The sequence below is a fragment of the Aegilops tauschii genome, chromosome 4, assembly GCF_002575655.3.
Source record: "Aegilops tauschii subsp. strangulata cultivar AL8/78 chromosome 4, Aet v6.0, whole genome shotgun sequence".
Taxonomy (NCBI): Eukaryota; Viridiplantae; Streptophyta; class Magnoliopsida; order Poales; family Poaceae; genus Aegilops; species Aegilops tauschii.
The window spans coordinates 7275203-7297118 of NC_053038.3; the positions used below are offsets into that span (position 1 = coordinate 7275203).

The 21916-nt window shown below is 43.8% G+C and overlaps 1 long non-coding RNA gene across 2 annotated transcripts; it reads right to left on the reverse strand.

Moving 5' to 3' along the window:
- Nucleotides 1–460: 460 nt before the first annotated feature.
- Nucleotides 461–3926, reverse strand: LOC109780055 (uncharacterized). 2 transcript variants are annotated; one of them, XR_012181165.1, is made up of 6 exons: nt 3485–3926; nt 2182–2224; nt 2032–2087; nt 1844–1939; nt 1191–1265; nt 461–807 (listed from the first exon to the last, which is right to left on the reverse strand). It is a non-coding gene; the product is annotated as an uncharacterized lncRNA (long non-coding RNA). The 2 variants fall into 2 exon arrangements; XR_012181164.1 differs by having other exon boundaries at nt 1191–1272; nt 3485–3923.
- Nucleotides 3927–21916: the final 17990 nt, after the last annotated feature.

Sequence of the window (21916 nt, forward strand, 5' to 3'; positions counted from 1 at the left end):
AAAAAACTAGATGATATCTCAGCTTCCCTCAAAAGAAAAAAAAAACTAGATGATATCACTTACATTGTTGCATGAATGAAGTGCACACTACTAGAAATCCACATTCTTACCCTAGGTAAAATACAAAAAACCATAGGGAAAGACTTTACCTACAGCTCACCCTAGGTAAAGAACCCTAGGTGTAGTATAGTCGGGAAAGACCTCTTCCCCTAGGGTGCATGTAGCAAGCCCTAGGGAAACTCTCTTTACCTAGGGGCACTAGCCCTAGGGAAAGAATGTGGGGTCCATATGAATTGTGCCACCCCAAAACATCCCCTACAATTCTTTCCCTACTGGATGCCCGAATAATACCCTAAGGACATATTTATATATTCCATATACAAATACGCAATTCAAATTTAATTTTGTATCCAATATAATTCAAATAATTAAAATCAGAGCCATAATTCAAATTTATAAATTGCAGCCAAAATTCATCATATTATCAATGAACACATAAACAAGATTCGTGGTCAGTTTAGGGCCAGAATTCAAAAAATAAGCTATTGCTAATTTGCTACAACCAGCACTGCCGGTAAGGTGAAGTTTCTGCCACTACAAAAGAACTGTAACATGTTATCTGTACACACACTGTAGAAGATGGTCTTCAAGTGTCAAGCCCTGCCCAAGAGATTGGCTTCCCGAGAGGTGTGACAAATTGAGTGAGGAAGTTATAGATGCCATGAAAAGAAATCGAACATCCCTGCAGCACCGGTGCTAGGCTCCGGAGTCAAAGCTTGGAAGAAGCATCACAGTCACATTATGGTCCTGAAATTAGTGATGACAAATAGTTTAGCACTTAGTTGTGAGTAAAGGTATTTAGCAACTGCAATTAGAGGCAAAACACATGGAAGTTTCAGATTGATTAGTTTAACTTTGTACTACTACTACTTGGCACCATTATAACAGGAAAACATGTGTGACAGACATACTGAAAGTATTCCTTGTGTAGTACTACTACTTGGCACCATCATAACAGGAAAACATGTGTGACAGATATACTGAAAGTATTCCTTGTGTAATATATGCCAGATGAGAGTGAAAAAAATCCCAGCGTCGAATGCAAATTAGAGCACCCAGGAGAAACAGAACCAACCAAGCTGGGGAAGAAAAAGACTGATCTTGCACCAAATAGTAACATGATCAGTTACCTTGCAGCAGCCTCCTGTCCTTTCCATGTAACGCCGCAAAAGTTTTATCTCATTTGCATCAGCCTCCTCTCTTACCTATACCCTAGACCATAAAGGCGCGTGTTGCCGCGACGGTCCATCATAAGAAAAGTACAATGAAGTATATAAACATCTGGTAGAAATCGAACAATTACAAGTACAATGCGATTATACGGGTGGTTTGACATATTTATAACCCATAACTAATGTACTCACATAAACTGCTTTCCTTTTTATATTTATCTAGATCACGTTGATGAGAAAATGCAAAAAAAGGCCGTAGGAAAACATTACAATATTCTATCCATTATAGGTTAGCATCTTCTACTCTTGCACATAACTCAACTCTAACAAAAATGTGATGTTATATCAAGGAACTCAACTCTTGTATTGCTCACCGTAAACACAAATTATTTTAGTGGCTTAATCTGTCAATATGAAGTGCAACAGTGGGACTCTAGGTGTCTAGAGCCAAGCGTAAGTGATCAGTAATATGAAACAACAATAGACAATGTATTGTTATTATGCACATAACTGATAGCCAATCCATGTATTTTGTATGAACGATAGGAGTACAGTTGACTTTATCAAAGAGTGAAATATCAAAATAATCTAATTAGACCGTGTTTTCGTACCGAGCCATAAAATCTAAGCTCGCATCGATGTATGTGCCCTCACATTAGCTGGTTTCAGATCCTAGCATTGTGTAGCAGAGGAAATCTCATATGTAACTGCAATAGGAGGTCAATTTAAACTCAGGTTAAACTGGAAGAAACACATACGAAATTAGTTAATCAAAAACTTCTTGTGAAAGCAAGTGAACCTCCTCAGATTACAAGCTGCAATAAGTTTGGCTGGGAGATGGAATGCCATCTGTTTCTGATTTCAGAAATAAAAGCATTAGCTCACAATCAGTAAAAACATGGTAACAAAAATGATATGCTTAGAATGGAGAATGAATGAACAATTAAACCTGCTTTAAGTGACATGCCAGGCTGCCAGCTGAATTGAATAACCTGAATTGTTTTGCAAGATCAAAGAATTTAAAACTCAACTAATGTAACCTAATAATATAACAAATTAAGTGAAAGAACTGAAATTTAATGAACGACCAGGAAACTTTAGTGGACATGTTCCATGGAGAAAACAAATAAACTATGTGGAAAATAGGATGATGGACAACTTTACGGGAAATATCAGTATAAGGATAAATGCCATGGTGAGCCTGTTGTTTAAGGCCAAAGAGAAATTCTTATGATACTTACACGTGTCTAGCAAGCTCTAACGACAAATTTTACACACTTGTATAGCTAGATGACTGGACTATCTTAAACTAATTCATCTGGAAAATATGCCTGAAGATTACAGCTAGCTATGGCATAAGCTTCTAGGAGGACCAGGCCTAGAATCTATCTACCTATATATGCTGATCAAGAGGAGTATATATATGACATTGTAGAAGTGTAGCAACTACAAACCAACATGTCCAAAATAGCTAGCAAATATAAAATGGTATCAGTTCTCTGTGTACAGAAATATGAACAGCAAAGCCAACAATATAAGTTTGCATTACAAATAGCTAGCAAACAGAGATTGAAAGACACTGCCAAGTGTAATGCATTCTATAATAGCCAACACATAGACTACATGAATAAATCCTACTCGATGCATTTAAATGTCAAAAAAATTGAATGGTTGATTGGCTCACTCGTCTATTCATATATCTTCATAAATATGTAGTTTTGTTGGATATATACTTATCTATTCATATATCTTCATAAATATGTAGTTTTGTTGGATATATACTCGCTATTCATATATTTTCATAAATATGTAGTTTTGTTGGATATATACTTGTCTATTCATATATCTTCATAAATATGTGGTTTTGTTGGATATATACCAGAACTTGAGGTGGTCTCGAGTCCAGGACTTGAGCGCATTTCCAAAAGCATCTTAGTTAACTATATATTATCGTGGTCACAAATTCAGACTGCTCAATTTTACATGTATTGAGATACGTAGATAACATGCTGGTAGCATCACGTTACTGCAGGTAAATCATGTGATATACTCTAATGGTGGGCACCTTCACAACATGAAATTCTCATCTCAACTACGAACTAACTATGTTCCGGCGTTCTGCCAAATCCACCAATGGCATACCATGTACCAGCGGTAGGGCCCAATCATCAACCAACGAACAGGTGAAGGACTGAAGGTGATCCCCTAAACAAACAACAGGAGCGAAGAAAGAGGGTGATGGTTATCCATACCTTAAGGCTCTCTACGACCCGGGATGACCTCGTGCTCGATCCCCGAGTACTCACCCTCAGTGTTCTCCGGCGGTCACTACAGTCCACCGGCAGCGCCGTGTTCTCGCCGCTTGTGGTGCAACTCCATCACACCGGCTGGCGTGGCCATGGACACCCCGCCCGTCGCAGCCATGGATCGACGCACGCCGCCATGGTTGGGGATGAAGAGTGAGTCTGTTGGGGCGGATTTAGGTCAGAGCATGGCCGGGCGGGGGGAGCAGGGGCCGTGCGGTGCGGCAGATCGGGCCGGAGCTTGGCCGGGCGGGGAGTAACAGGGGTCGGGCGATGGGGCGGATTGAGCCGGAGCGTGACCAGGCGTACAGGAGCAGGGGCCGTGCGGTGGGCGGCGGGTGGAGGGGAAATCTTGGGGAGAGGAGGGGGATTTGTTTTACACCCTGGCGGCGGAAGGCGGAAGAGAGGAGAAACCTAATAACTTAGCCAAAAAAAATCTGCCTCTCGCGCGCCGTCTCTCCCTTCCCTTTCCCACTGCCCAGTGGGCCCATCGTGTGTGGAACGAAATAAAAGGCGCGCTGCCGACCAAAATGGCGCGGGAAGAGATTCAGGTGGCAGCGGTGGGGCAGGGTTTCGTGGGTTCAGGGGAAATTTATTTCCAACTTTGTTTTTTTTTGCTGAAAATTCAACTTCCCCTAGGGTATACTGTTCATTGCTTTTCTTTCCTTAGCGGAGGCCAATAAGCTCTAGGTAAAGGACTTGGCCCTAGGTAAAATGGTAGTTTCTAGTAGTGGCAATGCATTTTGATTAGATTTGGTTGTTTGGAATTTGGATATAGAAATGAAAGCTGAAAACACATGTTATGATTTAGTATATAGTTGTAAGTATCTATAGAATATAAGTAGCATTTCATATGCATGTTATGATCCAGATCATTATCAAAGTTCACCGAAAGTACAAAGCACCTAAAGCATAATAAAAACTACACTGTGATTCCGAAACCACCGAACGACCACTATCATCATTAGAATGAGCCGCCAACGAGTCGTTGTCGCCACTCCCTACCGGACCCGGCTTGACCTTGTCGATGACAGCTATGAAGTGTTCGTACATGTGGCCCTAAGAACCCGCGCCCTGGAACAGTAGTCATAGTCGTTGAACCCTTAAATAGATCTGAAGCACTTGACACCAAATCTCGCCACATGACGAGAAACCGTAACCTCACCACCCCAAGAACACAACATGAATCTATGCCGGAACTCCGCCCACTACGTCAGATGTATGAACTCGAGGAGGATCGGAGCTCGGAAGACAAACTCGAAGAAGAGGCGCCACCATCCGCCCGAGCACCGCATCCGTGAGAAGTAAAAAAAACCTAACGTAAACTACTAACCAGAGCGGGGGCACCGGGATTCCTCTCCCCGCCACTGGTCGTCGGAGCGGTAGGCAGAGGGGAGGCGAATTCCCAGGCTCGTCGGCAAAGCTTGGAGGGGAGAGTTTACCCTAGCCGCCAAAGGACAAGGGAGGAAAAGAGACCCTAGATTGGTTCTCACGGTCCGCTTATGTGTGGCGAGTTAGGATTTTTGTATGTTGAGAGAATATGAATACTATTCTACATGCATGGGAGAGACATAAATAGTGGAGTATTGAACTCGCGTGTGTGCATGCTTAGAGAAATAGAAGTAGTGGAGGTCAACTATTTAGCTATATACTAGATGATACCCTGCATATTACCACATGAATGTTTTACCTGTAGCACTAAAAAATTGAAAGCATTTCCTGAGAGAATTCCACCTATACTCATAATATTGAAGGCGGTTTAGTTGGAACTAAAGGGGGGGGGGGGGGGGTGTTAGAACCGCCTCCAGTAGTATTAGCAACTACTTTCTAGAAATGGAACTCAAAATGGCATGAAAACTGTGTAGAAACGGTAAGTGTTTCCTTTTTTCTTATCCACCTCGCTTTGTGTGTTTACGCCTCCTTTTTTCCCCTCTACATGCGGTTGTTGTACCTTGGGACATGATATTTTACCTTTGTTCCTTGATACATAGGCACGACTATCTCGGCCAAGTATACACATGGCTAGGAGAAGGGGATCGTTGCAAGGTGTCCAACAAGCTACCCAACAAATTCAATTTCCCTTGTAGGTAACAGATAGTTGGTGCTATATGGCATGTGGGTTCTATGTTTGCGCACACATGGACATTAGTAGAAAAAGAGTCATTTGTCCCCGTTCATAAGGCCCATTTGTCCCGGTTCGGGAACCGGGACTAAAGGGTCGATACTAAAGCCCTATACCTTTAGTCCCGGTTCTTATATCAACCGGGACAGATGGGGCTCCACGTGGCCGTTGCGGCTTGCCCTGGCAGGGGGGCCTTTTGTCCCGGTTGGTAGCTGATGTCTATTACGCAATCTTCTCCTTGTAGACGTTGTTGGGCCTTCAAGTGCAGAGGTTTGTAGGACAGTAGCAAATTTCCCTCAAGTGAATGACCTAAGGTTTATCAATCCGTGGGAGGCGTAGGATGAAGATGGTCTCTCTCAAACAACCCTGCAACCAAATAACAAGGAGTCTCTTGTGTCCCCAACACACCCAATACAATGGTAAATTGTATAGGTGCACTAGTTCGGCGAAGAGATGGTAATACAAGTGCAATATGGATGATAGATATGGGTATTTGTAATCTGAAAATATAAAAACAGCAAGGTAACAGCGATAAAAGTGAGCGTAAATGGTATTGCAATGCTAGGAAACAAGGCCTAGGGTTCATACTTTCCCTAGTGCAAGTTCTCTCAACAATAATAACATAATTGGATCATATAACTATCCCTCAACATGCAATAAAGAGTCACTCCAAAGTCACTAATAGCGGAGAACAAACGAGAGATTATGGTAGGGTACGAAACCACCTCAAAGTTATCCTTTCTGATCTATCTATTCAAGAGTCCGTAGTAAAATAACACGAAGCTATTCTTTCCGTTCGATCTATCATAGAGTTCGTACTAGAATAACACCTTAAGACACAAATCAACCAAAACCCTAATGTCACCTAGATACTCCAATGTCACCTCAAGTATCCGTGGGTATGATTATACGATATGCATCACACAATCTCAGATTCATCTATTCAACCAACACAAAGAACTTCAAAGAGTGCCCCAAAGTTTCTACCGGAGAGTCAAGACGAAAACGTGTGCCAACCCCTATGCATAAGTTCACGAGGTCACGGAACTCGCAAGTTGATCACCAAAACATACATCAAGTGGATCACGTGATATCCCATTATCACCATAGATAAGCACATGCAAGACATACATCAAGTGTTCTCAAATCCTTAAAGACTCAATCCGATAAGATAACTTCAAAGGGAAAACTCAATCCATTACAAGAGAGTAGAGGGGGAGAAACATCATAAGATCCAACTATAATAGCAAAGCTCGCGATACATCAAGATCGTACCACCTCAAGAACACGAGAGAGAGAGAGATCAAACACATAGCTACTGGTACATACCCTTGGCCCCGAGGGTGAACTACTCCCTCTTCGTCATGGAGAGTGCCGGGATGATGAAGATGGCCACCGGTGAGGGATCCCCCCTCCGGCAGGGTGCCGGAACAGGGTCCCGATTGGTTTTTGGTGGCTACAGAGGCTTGCGGTGGCAGAACTCCCGATCTATTCTGTTGCCCGATGTTTTTAGGGTATATGGACATATATAGGCGAAAGAAGTCGGTCAGGGGAGCCACGAGGGGCCCACGAGGGTGGGGGGCGCGCCCAGGGGGGCAGGCGCGCCTCCCTGCCTCGTGGCCACCTCGAAGCTTCCCTCACTTCAACTCCAAGTCTCCTGGATCACGTTCATTCCAAAAATCATGCTCCCGAAGGTTTCATTCCGTTTGGACTCCGTTTGATATTCCTTTTCTGCGAAACACTGAAACAAGGGAAAAAACAGAAACTGGCACTGGGCTCTGGGTTAATAGGTTAGTCCCAAAAATAATATAAAAGTGCATAGTAAAGCCCATTAAACATCCAAGATGGATAATATAATAGCATGAATACTTCATAAATTATAGATACGTTGGAGACGTATCAGTAGCACCAACCGGGACCAATAAGCTACCACGCGTCAGCAGTTCAGGGGCTAGGGTTTTTGTTTTTCTTTTTCTGAAGGGGGGGGGGGTTGGGGGTTTTGTAGGGTTAATTTAGGTGTTTCATATATTGTGTTAGGTAGCTAATTAATAGAGAGAAGTGTCCTCTCTTATCTCCGTGCTTGGTCGACGCTACGTACTATACGTATAGAGAGGACTCGACACGCTAGCTAGTAAGCAAATGAAGGAAACCATTAAGTACAGAAGATCGTCATGAACATATGCATACAGAGAGAAGTGATATCGACCTCTCCTTCTCCGAGAGATTGGTCGAACAACAAGTTTTCGTATATCTATCCGACGCTACTGGCTACATATATACAATATAAGATCTCTTACAATCCCCTAACATCTGAACTCAACTTCCACATGGTATTCTCCGGCTTTATTTATGACGTGATCAAGAAAGAATCCCGCCAATTCCTCTTGAATTGCTTCCATGCGATCTTTTGCTAGGAGTTCATCCCACATCTGCGGAAGCGTTCAAGAGAACGGGGTTGATGGAGTCGTACTCGTCGTGATCCAAATCACCGATGATCCTAGCGCCGAACGGACGGCACCTCCGCGTTCAACACACGTACGGAGCGGGGATGTCTCCTCCTTGTTGATCCAGCAAGGGGGGAGGAGAAGTTGATGGAGATCCAGCAGCACGACGGCGTGGTGGTGGAAGTAGCGGGATCCCGGCAGGGCTTCGCCAAGCGCAAGCGGGGATGAAGAGGTGTCACGGGAGGGAGGGAGGCGCCAGGGCTTGGGGTGCTTCTCCCATGCGCCTCCCCACTATATATAGGGGTGGAGGGGGCTGGTTTCTTGCCCTCCAAGTCCATTGGGGCGTTGGCAAAGGTGGGGGAAAGAAATCCCATCATTTCCCTTCCCCACCGATTGTTATCCCCCTTTTTTAGAGATCTTGATCTTATCCCTTCGGGATATGATCTTATTCCTTCTAAGGTGGTATCTTGGTGCGCCTTGACCAGGGGTGTGGGGCCTTGCCCCCACTACCCACGTTCATGTGGGTCCCCCCATGCAGGTGGGCCCCACTTCGGAACCTTCTAGAACCTTCCCGGTACAATACCGAAAAATCCGAAGATTTTCCGGTGGCCAAAATAGGACTTCCCATATATAAATCTTTACCTCCGGACCATTCCGGAACTCCTCGTGACGTCCGGGATCTCATCCGGGACTCCGAACGACTTTCGGATTTCCGCATACTAACATCTCTACAACCCTAGCGTCACCGAACCTTAAGTGTGTAGACCCTACGGGTTCGGGAGACATGCAGACATGACCGAGACGACTCTCCGGTCAATAACCAACAACGGGATCTGGATACCCATGTTGGCTCCCACATGTTCCACGATGATCTCATCAGATGAACCACGATGTCGAGGATTCAATCAATCCCGTATACAATTCCCTTTGTCAATCGGTACGTTACTTGCCCGAGATTCGATCGTCGGTATCCCAATACCTTGTTCAATCTCGTTACCGGCAAGTCACTTTACTCGTACCGTAATGCATGATCCCGTGACCAAACACTTGGTCACATTGAGCTCATTATGATGATGCATTACCGAGTGGGCCCAGAGATACCTCTCCGTCATACGGAGTGACAAATCCCAGTCTCGATTCGTGCCAACCCAACAGACACTTTCGGAGATACCTGTAGTGCACCTTTATAGCCACCTAGTTACGTTGTGACGTTTGGTACACCCAAAGCATTCCTATGGTATCCGGGAGTTGCACAATCTCATGGTCTAAGGAAATGATACTTGACATTAGAAAAGCTCTAGCAAACGAACTACATGATCTTGTGCTATGCTTAGGATTGGGTCTTGTCCATCACATCATTCTCCTAATGATGTGATCCCGTTATCAATGACATCCAATGTCCATGGTCAGGAAACCATAACCATCTATTGATCAACGAGCTAGTCAACTAGAGGCTTACTAGGGACATGTTGTGGTCTATGTATTCACACATGTATTACGGTTTCCAGTTAATACAATTATAGCATGAACAACAGACAATTATCATGAACAAGGAAATACAATAATAACCATTTTATTATTGCCTCTAGGACATATTTCCAACAGTCTCCCACTTGCACTAGAGTCAATAATCTAGTTCACATCACCTGTGATTAACACTCAAAGTTCACTAGAGTCAATAATCTAGTCCACATCACCATGTGATTAACACTCAATGAGTTCTAGGGTTTGATCATGTTATGCTTACGAGAGAGGTTTTAGTCAACGGGTCTGCAACAATCAGATCCGTGTGTGCTTTACAAATCTCTATGTCATCTTGTAGATGTAGCTACCACGCGCTACTTGGAGCTATTCCAAATAACTGCTCTACTATACGAATCCGGTTTACTACTCAGAGTCATCCGGATTAGTGTCAAAGTTTGCATCGACGTAACCCTTTACGACGAACTGTTTTACCACCTCCATAATCGAGAAAATTCCTTAGTCCACTAGATACTAAGGATAAGTTCGACCGCTGTCATGTGATCCATTCCCGGATCACTATTGTACCCCTTGACTAACTCATGGCAAGGCACACTTCAGGTGTGGTACACAGCATAGCATACTGTAGAGCCTACGTCTAAAGCATAGGGGACGACCTTCGTCCTTTCTCTCTCTTCTGCCGTGGTCAGGTCTTGAGTCTTACTCAATACTCACACCTTGTAACACAGCCAAGAACTCCTTCTTTGCTGATCTATTTTGAACTCCTTCAAAATCTTGTCACGGTATGTATTCATTTGAAAGTACTATTAAGCGTTTTTGATCTATCCTTATAGATCTTGATGCTCAATGTTCAAGTAGCTTAATCCAGGTTTTCCATTAAAAAACACTTTTCAAATAACCCTGGATGCTTTCTAGAAATTCTACATCATTTCTGATCAACAATATGTTAACAACATATACTCATAAAAAATTCTATAGTGCTCCCACTCACTTCTTTGGAAATACAAGTTTCTCATGAACCTTGTATAAACCCAAAATCTTTGATCATCTCATCAAAGCGTTCATTCCAACTCTGAGATGCTTACTCCAATCCTTAGAAAGATTGCTGGAGCTTTGCATACTTGTTAGCATCTTTCAGGATTGACAAAACCTTCTGGTTGTATCACATACAACCTTTCCTCAAGAAAATCGTCGAGGAAACAATGTTTTGACATCCTATCTGCAAGATTTCATAAATAATGCAGTAACTGCTAATATAATTCTCTACGAGTGAGAAAGTCTCATCGCAGTCAACTCCTTGAACTTGCCGGAAAACATCTTAACGACAAGTCGAGCTTTCTTAATGGTGACACTTACCATCATTGTCTGTCTTCCCTTTAAAATCCATCTGTACCCAACAGCCTTACGACCATCAAGTAGTTCTTTCAAAGTCTATACTTTGTTTTCATACATGGATCCTCTCGGATTTTATGGCCTCAAGCCATTCGTCGGAATCCGGGCCCACCATCGCTTCTCCATAGCTCGTAGGTTCATTGTTGTCTAGCAACATGACTTCCAAGACAGGATTACGTACCACTCTGAAGTAGTACGCATCCTTGTCGTCCTATGAGGTTTGGTAGTGACTTGATCTGAAGTTTCATGATCACTATCATAAGCTTCCACTTCAATTGGTGTAGGTGCCACAGGAACAACTTCCTGTGCCCTGCTACACATTAGTTGAAGTGACGGTTCAATGACCTCATCAAGTCTCCACCATCCTCCCACTCAATTCTTTTGAGAGAAACTTTTCCTCGAGAAAGGACCCGTTTCTAGAAACAATCACTTTTGCTTCCAGATCTGAAATAGGAGGTATACCCAACTGTTTTGGGTATTCTATGAAGATGCATTTATCCGCTTTGGGTTCGAGCTTATCAGCCTGAAACTTTTTCACATAAGCGTCGCAGCCCCAAACTTTTAAGAGACGACAGCTTAGGTTTCTCTAAACCATAGTTCATACGGTGTCGTCTCAACGAAATTGCGTGGTGCCCTATTTAAAGTGAATGCGGTTGTCTCTAATGCCTAACCCATAAACGATAGTTGTAATTCGATAAGAGACATCATGGTATGCACCATATCCAATAGGGTGCAGTTATGATGTTCGGACACACCATCACAATATGGTGTTCTAGGCGGTATTAGTCGTGAAACAATTTCCACAATTTCTTAATTGTGTGCCAAACTCGTAACTCAGATATTCATCTCTATGATCATATCACAGACATTTTATCCTCTTGTCACGACGATCTTCAACTTCACTCTGAAATTACTTGAACCTTTCAATAATTCAGACTTGTGTTTCATCAAGTAAATATTCTCAGCATCTACTCAAATCATCTGTGAAGTAAGAACATAACGATATCCACTGCGTGCCTCAGCACTCATTGGACTGCACACATCAAATGTATTACTTCCAACAAGTTGCTCTCTTGTTCCATCTTACTGAAAACGAGGCCTTTCAGTCATCTTGCCCATGTGGTATGATTTGCATGTCTCAAGTGATTCAAAATCAAGTGAGTCCAAATGATCCATCTGTATGGACTTTCTTCATGCATATATACTAATAGACATGGTTCGCATGTCTCAATCTTTTCAAAAACGAGTGAGTCCAAAGATCCATCAACATGGAGCTTCTTCATGCGTTTTATACCAATATGACTCAAGTGGCAGTGCCACAAGTATGTGGTACTATCATTACTATCTTATATCTTTTGGCATGAACATGTATCACTACGATCGAGATTCAATAAACCATTCATTTTAGGTGCAAGACCATTGAAGGTATTATTCAAATAGACAGAGTAAACATTATTCTCCTTTAATGAATAACCGTATTGAGTAAACATTATTCTCCTTTAATGAATAACCGTATTGCGATAAACATAATCCAATCATGTCTATGCTTAACGCAAACACCAAATAACAATTATTCAGGTTTAACCCCAATCTCGATGGTAGAGGGAGCATGCGATGCTTGATCACATCAACCTTGGAAACACATATCGTCATCTCACCTTTAGCTAGTCTCCGTTTATTCCGCAGCTTTTATTTCGAGTTACTAACACTTAGCAACCGAACCGGTATCTAATACCCTGGTGCTACTAGGAGTACTAGTAAAGTACACATTAATATAATGTATATCCAATATACTTCTGTCAACCTTGCCAGCCTTCTCATCTACGAAGTATCTAGGGTAGTTCTGCTTCAGTGACCGTTCCCCTCATTTCAGAAGCACTTAGTCTCGGGTTTGGGTTCAACCTTGGGTTTCTTCACTAGAGCAGCAACTGATTTGCCGTTTCATGAAGTATCCCTTCTTGCCCTTGCCCTTCTAGAAACTAGTGGTTTTACTAACCATCAACAATTGATGCTCCTACTTGATTTCTACTTTCGCGGTGTCAAACATCGCGAGTTGCTCAAGGATCATCATGTCTATCCCTGATATGTTATAGTTCATCACGAAGCTCTAATAGCTTGGTGGCAGTGACTATGGAGGACCATCACTATCTCATCTGGAAGATTAACTCCCACTCGATTCAAGTGATTGTAGTACTCAGACAATCTGAGCACATGCTCAACGATTGAGCTTTTCTCCCTTAGTTTGCAGGCTTAAGAAACTTGTCAGAGGTCTCATACCTCTTGACGTGGGCACTAGTCTGAAATCCCAATTTCAGTCTTTGGAACATCTCATATGTTCTGCGACGTTTCAAAACCGTCTTTGGTGCCACAATTTTAAACCGTTCAACATTACGCACTGAACTATCACGTAGTCATCAAAACGTGTATGTCAGATGTTCGCAACATCCACAAACGACGCTCGAGGTTCAGCACACCGAGCGGTGCATTAAGGACATAAGCCTTCTGTGCAGCAATGAGGACAATCCTCAGTTTACGGACCCAGTCCGCATAATTGCTACTATCAACTTTCAACTAAATTTTCTCTAGGAACATGTCTTAGTAGAACTAAAGCGTAAGCTACGACATTATTTGCAAAGACCTTTTGACTATTTTCATGATAATTAAGTTCATCTGATTATTTAATGAACTCCCACTTAGATAGACATCCCTCTAGTCATCTAAGTGATACATGATCCGAATCGACTAGGCCGTGTCCGATCATCACGTGAGACGGACTAGTCATCATCGGTGAACATCTCCATGTTGATCGTATCTACTATATGACTCATGTTCGACCTTTCGGTCCCTTGTGTTCCGAGGCCATGTCTGTACATGCTAGGCTCGTCAAGTCAACCTAAGTGTTTTGCTTGTGTTCCGAGGCCATGTCTGTACATGCTAGGCTCGTCAACACCCGTTGTATGCGAACGTTAGAATCTATCACACCCGATCATCACGTGGTGCTTCGAAACAACGAACCTTCGCAACGGTGCACAGTTAGGGGGAACACATCTCTTGAAATTTTAGTGAGGGATCATCTTATTTATGCTACCGTCGTTCTAAGCAAATAAGATGTAAACATGACAAACATCACATGCAAATCATAAAGTGACATGATATGGCCAATATCATCTTGCGCCTTTGATCTCCATCTTCGAGGCGCGGCATGATCACCTTCGTCACCGGCATGACACCATGATCTCCATCATCGTGTCTTCATGAAGTTGTCTCGCCAACTATTACTTCTACTACTATGGCTAATGGTTAGCAATAAAGTAAAGTAATTACATGGCGTTTTCATTGACACGCAGGTCATACAATAAATTAAGACAACTCCTATGGCTCCTGCCGGTTGTCATACTCATCGACATGCAAGTCGTGATTCCTATTACAAGAACATGATCAATCTCATACATCACATATATAATTCATCACATCCTTTTGGCCATATCACATCAGATAGCATACCCTGCAAAAACAAGTTAGACGTCTTCTAATTGTTGTTGCATGTTTTACGTGGCTGCTATTGGATTCTAGCAAGAACGTTTCTTACCTACGCAAAAGCCACAACGGTGATATGCCAATTGCTATTTACCCTTCATACGGACCCTTTTCATCGAATCTGATCCAACTAAAGTGGGAGATACAGACACCCGCTAGCCACCTTATGCATCAAGTGCATGTCAGTCGGTGGAACCTGTCTCACGTAAGAGTACGTGTAAGGTCGGTCCGGGCCGCTTCATCCCACAATGCCGCCGAATCAAGATAAGACTAGTAACGGCAAGCAAATTGAACAAATCATCGCCCACAACTACTTTGTGTTCTACTCGTGCATAGAATCTACGCATAGACCTGGCTCTTGATGCCACTGTTGGGGAACGTAGCAGAAATTCAAAATTTTCCTACGTGTCACCAAGATCAATCTAGGAGATGCTAGCAACGAGAGGGGAGGAGTGCATCTACATACCCTTGTAGATCGCGAGAGGAAGCGTTCAAGAGAACGGGGTTGATGGAGTCGTACTCGTCGTGATCCAAATCACCGATGATCCTAGCGCCGAACGGACGGCACCTCCGCGTTCAACACACGTACGGAGCGGGGACGTCTCCTCCTTCTTGATCCAACAAGGGGGGAGGAGAAGTTGATGAAGATCCAGCAGCACGACGGCGTGGTGGTGGAAGTAGCGGGATCCCGGCAGGGCTTCGCCAAGCGCAAGCGGGGAGGAAGAGGTGTCACGGGAGGGAGGGAGGCGCCAGGGCTTGGGGTGCTGCTCCCATGCGCCTCCCCACTATATATAGGGGTGGAGGGGGCTGGTTTCTTGCCCTCCAAGTCCATTGGGGCGTTGGCAAAGGTGGGGGAAAGAAATCCCATCATTTCCCTTCCCCACCGATTGTTATCCCCCTTTTTTAGGGATCTTGATCTTATCCCTTCGGGATATGATCTTATTCCTTCTAAGGTGGGATCTTGGTGGGCCTTGACCAGGGGTGTGGGGCCTTGCACCCACTACCCACTTTCATGTGGGTTCCCCCATGCAGGTGGGCCCCACTTCGGAACCTTCTAGAACCTTCCCGGTACAATACCGAAAAATCCGAACATTTTCCGGTGGCCAAAATAGGACTTCCCATATATACATCTTTACCCCCGGACCATTCCGGAACTCCTCGTGACGTCCGGGATCTCATCCGGGACTCCGAACGACTTTCGTATTTCCGCATACTAACATCTCTACAACCCTAGCGTCACCGAACCTTAAGTGTGTAGACCCTACGGGTTCGGGAGACATGCAGACATGACCGAGACGACTCTCCGGTCAATAACCAACAGCGGGATCTGGATACCCATGTTGGCTCCCACATGTTCCACGATGATCTCATCGGATGAACCACGATGTCGAGGATTCAATCAATCCCGTATACAATTCCCTTTGTCAATCGGTACGTTACTTGCCCGAGATTCGATCGTCGGTATCCCAATACCTTGTTCAATCTCGTTACCGGCAAGTCACTTTACTCGTACCGTAATGCATGATCCCATGACCAAACACTTGGTCACATTGAGCTCATTATGATGATGCATTACCGAGTGGGCCCAGAGATACCTCTCCGTCATACGAAGTGACAAATCCCAGTCTCGATTCGTGCCAACCCAACAGACACTTTCGGAGATACCTGTAGTGCACCTTTATAGCCACCCAGTTACGTTGTGACGTTTGGTACACCCAAAGCATTCCTACGGTATCCGGGAGTTGCACAATCTCATGGTCTAAGGAAATGATACTTGACATTAGAAAAGCTCTAGCAAACGAACTACACGATCTTGTGCTATGCTTAGGATTGGGTCTTGTCCATCACATCATTCTCCTAATGATGTGATCCCGTTATCAATGACATCCAATGTCCATGGTCAGGAAACCATAACCATCTATTGATCAACGAGCTAGTCAACTAGAGGCTTACTAGGGACATGTTGTGGTCTATGTATTCACACATGTATTACGGTTTCCAGTTATTACAATTATAGCATGAACAACAGACAATTATGATGAACAAGGAAATACAATAATAACCATTTTATTATTGCCTCTAGGGCATATTTCCAACAATGTGTGTCTCAATGCTTTGCAATCTTGATATGGTTGTTGTCTTTGGCAAGTATCGTTGTGTTGTGATCATGGAAGCTGACAATTCCAAAGTCTTCGAAGGCTTTAGGAGAGGAGACTTGTATATTGTTGATTTCTCTACAGGACCACAACCAGCCGTGTGCCTACTTGCAAAAGCTTCAGAAGGCTGACTATGGCATCGACGACTTGGTCATGCAGGCATGAGGAATTTGCACACGCTTGCGAAGAAGAAGCACGTCATTGGCATCGAGAATGTCAAATTCCTCAAGGATCACTTATGCGGAGCCTGTGAAGCTGGAAAGATGACAAAGGCTAAGCATCCAGCGAAGACTATCATGACTACTACTCGACCATTTGAATTGCTTCACATGGAATTGAGTTCAAGAATTCTGGTCTTGATGACTATCTTGATGAACTTGGTATTACTCATGAGTTATCTGCTCCCTATACTCCTCAGCAGAATGGCGTCGTGGAGCGCAAGAACAGGACTCTTGCTGAGATGGCTCGCACTATGCTTGATGAATACAAAACGCCTCGTCGTTTCTGGATTGATGCAATTGATACTGCGTGCCACATCATCAACAGAGTATATCTTCACAAGTTCTTCAAGAAGACTACCTATGAACTCCTCACTGACAAGAAACCCAATGTGAGTTATTTCAAAGTCTTCGGTGCTAAATTTTGGATTAGAGATCCTCATCACAACTCAAAATTTGCACCAAAAGCACATGAAGATTTTATGCTTGGTTACGGAAAGGACTCGCACACCTATAGAGTCTTCAACAATGTTCTTCACAAGGTTCTTGAAATTGTAGATGTGCGGTTCGATGAAACTAATGGCTCGCAAAGAGAGCACCTACCTTCTGTGATAGATGAACGAGCACCTGAGGAAACTATCAAGTTCAAGGCTACTGAGGATGTCATTCCGACCGAGGAATCTGCTGAAGAATTCATTCCAGAACGTGAAGAACGTCGAGCTAATGCACCTGAAGAAAATGCTAAAGAAAATGGTGCTGAAGAAAATGCTGATCAAATTCCTCGACGACAATCCGCTCATCCTTGCGTTGCCAACGAAGTGCAGATTGAGAAAATCATCAGCGACATCAACATTCCAGGTCCTCTCACACGCTCAAGAGCTTCACATTTGTCTAACTTTTGTGGGCACTTTGCTTTTGTCTCTATCACAGAGCCCACTAAGGTAGATGAAGCATTTATGGAGCCTGAGTGGATTCAAGCTATGCAAGAAGAATTACATCAATTCGAGCTCAACAACGTCTGGGAACTGGTCAAACGTCCAGATCCTCGCAAGCACAATATCATTGGCACAAATTGGATCTACCGCAACAAGCAAGATGAAAATGGCCTTGTGGTGAGGAATAAGGCACGACTTGTAGCTCAAGGCTACACACAGGTTGAAGGAATTGATTTCGATGAAACTTTTGCACCTGTTGCTAGACTTGAGGCTATTCGCATATTACTTGCTTATGCTAACCATCATGATATCACTCTATATCAAATGGATGTGAAAAGTGCATTCCTCAATGGTAAGCTTGAGGAAGAAGTATATGTTGCTCAACCCCCAGGTTTTGAAGATCCAAAGAATCCTGACAAAGTCTTCAGACTCAATAAGGCCCTCTATGGCCTCAAGCAGGCCCCTCGGGCGTGGTATGATACTTTGAAGGAATTCCTCATGAAGAAAGGCTTCAAACCCGGTTCACTCGACCCTACTCTTTTCACTAAATCTTATGATGGTGAACTGTTTGTGTGCCAAATATATGTTGATGATATTATCTTTGGCTGTACTGACCAACGTTATAGTGATGAATTTGCCTATATGATGAGTGAAGAATATCAAATGTCTATGATGGGAGAATTGAAATTCTTCTTAGGTCTTCAAATTCGTCAACAACGCAATGTCATATTCATATCTCAGGAGAAATACCTCAAGGATGTACTCAGGAAATTCGGCATGCAAGATTGCAAAGGCGTCAAAATTCCTATGCCCACAAATGGCCATCTGTGCACTGATGAAAATGGTATTGAGTTCGATCATAAGGTATACCGCTCCATGATTGGTTCTTTATTGTACTTATGTGCATCTAGGCCAGATATAATGCTTAGTGTTTGCATGTGTGCCCGATTTCAAGCTACACCGAAGGAATCACACCATAAGGCTGTGAAGCATATTCTTCGAATGTTCTTTGAATAGGACACTCATCCTAACACTTATGCATAAATTGATGACTTAGATGCGCAACACATGAAGACACGTTTTTCTTCAATCAATGAAGACTAACAATCTAAGTGTGAAGAAATTAACGAAGAATTTGATTCTCAGAACCCTACGACAATTGTACGCGGTGTCTGAAATCATCATTCTTATACGGTGGGTCACGCCACCACCAAAGTTGAAAATCTTCAATTTGAGTTTTTCCTCAGTTTTTGAAATTTCTCAGTTGTTCATTTTCTTCAACTTTGCATTGTCTTCATCTTTTCCGTCGTTTTTCTTCATTGGCTATATATATATATGAGTTTATGTCCTCTACAACATTCACTTATTGCTAATTCTTCAAGTTGTTTTTCCTGCTAAGTGAATGTGATCGGACCCTTCCCCCTCTATGCTAAACTCAACCCATTCTATTCACAAATTCTGCATGTGCGTTCTTTTTGAAACTCGTTCAAAATCTTCACTGTGTCCTTGTCAGCTGAAGAATTTGCGAACGCAATGTTAAAACTTATCTTATCCAAAATTTTCGGTTTTGCCGCTCAAACTGTTTCAAATCCCACGAAAACACTTATCTATTCACCCACGATCTCACACGATCTCCACTTCTCAATACGTGGGTGACACATGTCAAGCGAATGAGAAGGGTCAGGGGAACATTCGTCCAATTTCTTCGGGCGAACAGTTTTTCACCGTGGCTATAAATACCCCTCCCCTTCCTCACTTCTCTTTTACTCCGCTCGATCTCACTCCCGCTCGAGCTTCTCAAACCCTAGCGCCGCCGCTACTTCATCGTCGCCGGTGAGGAAGAGCTTCACTGCCTCGACCTCGTCGCCGTCGTACTCGTGCCGGCAGCGGATTTCTTCACTCCGCCGCCGCCATAGCTGTCTTCCTCAGCCGAGTTAGGGCGTGGAAGATCTGCACTGACGAACTTCACATCTCCACTTCCCAGTTCGTCGTGTTCTTCATCCAGGGTAATTAAAAGTTACTTTTACTGCCCTCTTTGATTCAAATGATTTCTACAAAATCCTCAAAGGTGTTTTTCTTCATATCTTCACACACTAAACACCTCACATGTCATTTGTTCTTGATTCATTTCTCTAAGCTATATTTTTCTTCAAGATTCCTCAATTGTGTGGATTCTCAATCTATACAACTCTGGTACCTAAGACAAAGAACGCTTAGTGAAATTCTTCAAGACTCATCTGGTCAAATTTCTTAAACTTGTTGTTTTAACAAAACCTTCTGAGAACGCATATGACCTCTCCAAATTCCTCGCAACTATACTCTGTTCACAGGTACTCATGTCCGCTGCTAAATCACTAGGTTCTCATCAACTTAACTCATTTGCAGCGTTCCTCGAAGAAAAGTTGCATACCTCTTCAGAAATTTCCATTGTTCAAATTCCTCATCTGAAGAAAATGGATGATGGAAAGAAGCCACAGAAAGGAGGAAAGAGGCCTGAAATCAATACTGCCTTTGAGATCCCCGATGACATATACAAAGATTATTGCACTCCTGATGAGGCCAAGTTCGGAAAAGAGGACAAAAATCAGCGCAAGGTGCGCATACAGAGGATAGAAAGGAGATGGGCAAGAGAGTGGAGGGAGTACAGGTATGTTACTCCCAAGTACATGAAGAAATTCGCACTCAATCCTCCATGCCCAAGACCTCCATTGGCACCTGGCCAAGAAGCAGATCCCACTAGCCTCAAGTGCGGTGAGGATTATCCTGATGAATGGGCCAAGCGCCAGGCCAAGTTGGCTAGACAAGCCAGAGAAGCAGTGAGGAAATTCAACGAAGACTCTGCTGCTGCTGCTGCCACTGCTGAGGCCTCTGCTAGCAAGCCGAAGAAGGCCATGGCAAAGAAGCCTGCGCATAAGCCAAGTGCTTCACCTTCAATGCCCTCAAGGCCAAGTTCCTCAGCAATGCCCTCACGGCCAGATTCCTCAAAGCCCTCACGACCAACTCCTCAAACTGCTCCTGCTCCTCCAAAGTCCTCATCTCCTCCGCCAAAGTCTTCGGCTGCTCCGACCAAATCCTCAGCACCAGTGCATCTCGCCACGTGCCAAAGGACTACTAGCATATCTATTGCCTCAGGAGCCTATGCAAGTTCCTCACCTGCTCCAAGTTCCTCAGCTGGCCCCTCTCTGCTGAAGAAAAAGGCCGCTGCTGGACGAGGTCCTCGACCAAGTCCTCACAAGAAGCAGGTCGCCTTCCAAGTGCCCTCTGATGATGATGAGACTGATGATGAAGAACTAGCCGAAATCATCAGAGACAGACAAATCAAGGCCGCTAGAGCCAAAGGAAGCAATGTGCCACTTCTTTTGGATCCGAAGCTGATCCTAGACTTCATCGATCTCTGGCACAAGGATCCCAACACTCCTTTGCCGGAGATGAACCTCACACCTGGTCAAAGTCATGTTTTAACTGCCTTCATTGAAGAAGAGAAATGGAAATTTGAGAAGGCAAGGCAGCTGAAGAAAGCTCAGTACAGGAAGGAGCGCTTCCTGAAGAAAAACGTTGTCTCTATGACAATTGAAGAACTAGTGAAGATCCAGGCTGAAATCAAAGGCCCCAGCGATAACTTCAATGCTTACTATGCTGATTGGCAAGGAGCCAAGGAAAGGTTTGTAAAACTGACTGAGAAATTCACTTCAAAGGTTGCAGCTCCATCGCAACCAGAAATTCCTCAAGCCGAAGCATCTGCTCAACCAACAGAAGAGCACGCCAGCACCGCTGATGAAAATCAGGCTGCTGAAGAAAATGTGAGTTCCAGGGCTGATGACTGCATTCCAGCCGCTGAAGAAATTGCCAGGGCATCCACTTGTGGTGCGCCTGAAGAAAATGAAGAAGTCAGGGAAACTGCATCAGTTGTGCCTGAAGAAATTCAACCAAATTCCTCTGCTCCTCCTGCACCTACCCCAACTCCAATCCTTCCATCTGCATCAGATGTGAAGAAGACCAAGGCTGCAGAGCGTGCAGCTGTGAAGAAAAGGAAGGCATCGACTTCATCAGATTCTTTAGTCCCGAAAAAGATGAAGCCATTGACTAGCTCATTTG